Source organism: Alligator mississippiensis, unplaced genomic scaffold (assembly GCF_030867095.1).
Source record: "Alligator mississippiensis isolate rAllMis1 unplaced genomic scaffold, rAllMis1 scaffold_22, whole genome shotgun sequence".
Taxonomy (NCBI): Eukaryota; Metazoa; Chordata; order Crocodylia; family Alligatoridae; genus Alligator; species Alligator mississippiensis.
The window spans coordinates 607,640-610,928 of NW_026775292.1; positions in this window are offsets into that span (position 1 = coordinate 607,640).

A 3,289-nucleotide genomic window follows, 5' to 3' on the forward strand; every position below is an offset into this window, starting at 1 on the left:
GTGGAAGGGCCCCTGCGAGTCGCCCCCCGGCCTGCACGCCCGCCGTGCAGTCGACCGGGTCGAAGCCGGAATCGCGGCCGGGTTCCTGGAACTCTCGCCCGGCCTGCCCGCCCGGCCCGCCCCCCGGGCCGGGGCTCCAGTCGACTTGGAGCCAAACTCGGTTTTGACCCCCTCCTGCAGCACGGTCCGGCCCCGGAGGTTCCTCCGTCCGACCTCCTGGAACCCAAGATGGGCATCCAGGGTCCCGAAATCCGTGTCCCCGAAAATCTCCGCGAACCTTTCCTGGCAATATTGTAGATGCGGCACCCGGCCCAGCCACCGGGGGCAACCGCCGAAAGTGTCCGCCCTCCTGGAGCGAAGGCCCGGGCAAGGCCCGTTTCAAAAACCTCATACGGACTTCCGGAGCCCGAGCCCCGGCGCCAGGTCGACCCAGGGCCGACCTCCCGGGCCCCAGAGAGGCTCGTCTCCGCCGCGGAAGCCGCCCGCCGCCCGCGCCGAAGGCCCCCGGGCCCGCCCGGCCTCCGGGCAGGGCACCGGGGAGAAGTAGGAATCGTGGCCGGGCTCCTGGAACTCCTGCCCGGCCTGCCACGCGGAAGCATGCCGGGTTCTCCCGCCGCGCCGTGCAGGTTCTTCCGCCCCTCGCCGGGGTAGCCGGGCTCCAACCGCTGGGCCCCGCAGCGTGGAAGGGCCCCTGCGAGTCGCCCCCCGGCCTGCACGCCCGCCGTGCAGTCGACCGGGTCGAAGCCGGAATCGCGGCCGGGTTCCTGGAACTCTCGCCCGGCCTGCCCGCCCGGCCCGCCCCCCGGGCCGGGGCTCCAGTCGACATGGAGCCAAACTCGGTTTTGACCCCCTCCTGCAGCACGGTCCGGCCCCGGAGGTTCCTCCGTCCGACCTCCTGGAACCCAAGATGGGCATCTAGGGTCCCGAAATCCGTGTCCCCGAAAATCTCCGCGAACCTTTCCTGGCAATATTGTAGATGCGGCACCCGGCCCAGCCACCGGGGGCAACCGCCGAAAGTGTCCGCCCTCCTGGAGCGAAGGCCCGGGCAAGGCCCGTTTCAAAAACCTCATACGGACTTCCGGAGCCCGAGCCCCGGCGCCAGGTCGACCCAGGGCCGACCTCCCGGGCCCCAGAGAGGCTCGTCTCCGCCGCGGAAGCCGCCCGCCGCCCGCGCCGAAGGCCCCCGGGCCCGCCCGGCCTCCGGGCAGGGCACCGGGGAGAAGTAGGAATCGTGGCCGGGCTCCTGGAACTCCTGCCCGGCCTGCCACGCGGAAGCATGCCGGGTTCTCCCGCCGCGCCGTGCAGGTTCTTCCGCCCCTCGCCGGGGTAGCCGGGCTCCAACCGCTGGGCCCCGCAGCCTGGAAGGGCCCCTGCGAGTCGCCCCCCGGCCTGCACGCCCGCCGTGCAGTCGACCGGGTCGAAGCCGGAATCGCGGCCGGGTTCCTGGAACTCTCGCCCGGCCTGCCCGCCCGGCCCGCCCCCCGGGCCGGGGCTCCAGTCGACTTGGAGCCAAACTCGGTTTTGACCCCCTCCTGCAGCACGGTCCGGCCCCGGAGGTTCCTCCGTCCGACCTCCTGGAACCCAAGATGGGCATCTAGGGTCCCGAAATCCGTGTCCCCGAAAATCTCCGCGAACCTTTCCTGGCAATATTGTAGATGCGGCACCCGGCCCAGCCACCGGGGGCAACCGCCGAAAGTGTCCGCCCTCCTGGAGCGAAGGCCCGGGCAAGGCCCGTTTCAAAAACCTCATACGGACTTCCGGAGCCCGAGCCCCGGCGCCAGGTCGACCCAGGGCCGACCTCCCGGGCCCCAGAGAGGCTCGTCTCCGCCGCGGAAGCCGCCCGCCGCCCGCGGCGAAGGCCCCCGGGCCCGCCCGGCCTCCGGGCAGGGCACCGGGGAGAAGTAGGAATCGTGGCCGGGCTCCTGGAACTCCTGCCCGGCCTGCCCCGCGGAAGCATGCCGGGTTCTCCCGCCGCGCCGTGCAGGTTCTTCCGCCCCTCGCCGGGGTAGCCGGGCTCCAACCGCTGGGCCCCGCAGCGTGGAAGGGGCCCTGCGAGTCGCCGCCGGCCTGCACGCCCGCCGTGCAGTCGACCGGGTCGAAGCCGGAATCGCGGCCGGGTTCCTGGAACTCTCGCCCGGCCTGCCCGCCCGGCCCGCCCCCCGGGCCGGGGCGCCAGTCGACATGGAGCCAAACTCGGTTTTGACCCCCTCCTGCAGCACGGTCCGGCCCCGGAGGTTCCTCCGTCCGACCTCCTGGAACCCAAGATGGGCATCCAGGGTCCCGAAATCCGTGTCCCCGAAAATCTCCGCGAACCTTTCCTGGCAATATTGTAGATGCGGCACCCGGCCCAGCCACCGGGGGCAACCGCCGAAAGTGTCCGCCCTCCTGGAGCGAAGGCCCGGGCAAGGCCCGTTTCAAAAACCTCATACGGACTTCCGGAGCCCGAGCCCCGGCGCCAGGTCGACCCAGGGCCGACCTCCCGGGCCCCAGAGAGGCTCGTCTCCGCCGCGGAAGCCGCCCGCCGCCCGCGCCGAAGGCCCCCGGGCCCGCCCGGCCTCCGGGCAGGGCACCGGGGAGAAGTAGGAATCGTGGCCGGGCTCCTGGAACTCCTGCCCGGCCTGCCCCGCGGAAGCATGCCGGGTTCTCCCGCCGCGCCGTGCAGGTTCTTCCGCCCCTCGCCGGGGTAGCCGGGCTCCAACCGCTGGGCCCCGCAGCCTGGAAGGGCCCCTGCGAGTCGCCCCCCGGCCTGCACGCCCGCCGTGCAGTCGACCGGGTCGAAGCCGGAATCGCGGCCGGGTTCCTGGAACTCTCGCCCGGCCTGCCCGCCCGGCCCGCCCCCCGGGCCGGAGCGCCAGTCGACTTGGAGCCAAACTCGGTTTTGACCCCCTCCTGCAGCACGGTCCGGCCCCGGAGGTTCCTCCGTCCGACCTCCTGGAACCCAAGATGGGCATCTAGGGTCCCGAAATCCGTGTCCCCGAAAATCTCCGCGAACCTTTCCTGGCAATATTGTAGATGCGGCACCCGGCCCAGCCACCGGGGGCAACCGCCGAAAGTGTCCGCCCTCCTGGAGCGAAGGCCCGGGCAAGGCCCGTTTCAAAAACCTCATACGGACTTCCGGAGCCCGAGCCCCGGCGCCAGGTCGACCCAGGGCCGACCTCCCGGGCCCCAGAGAGGCTCGTCTCCGGCGCGGAAGCCGCCCGCCGCCCGCGGCGAAGGCCCCCGGGCCCGCCCGGCCTCCGGGCAGGGCACCGGGGAGAAGTAGGAATCGTGGCCGGGCTCCTGGAACTCC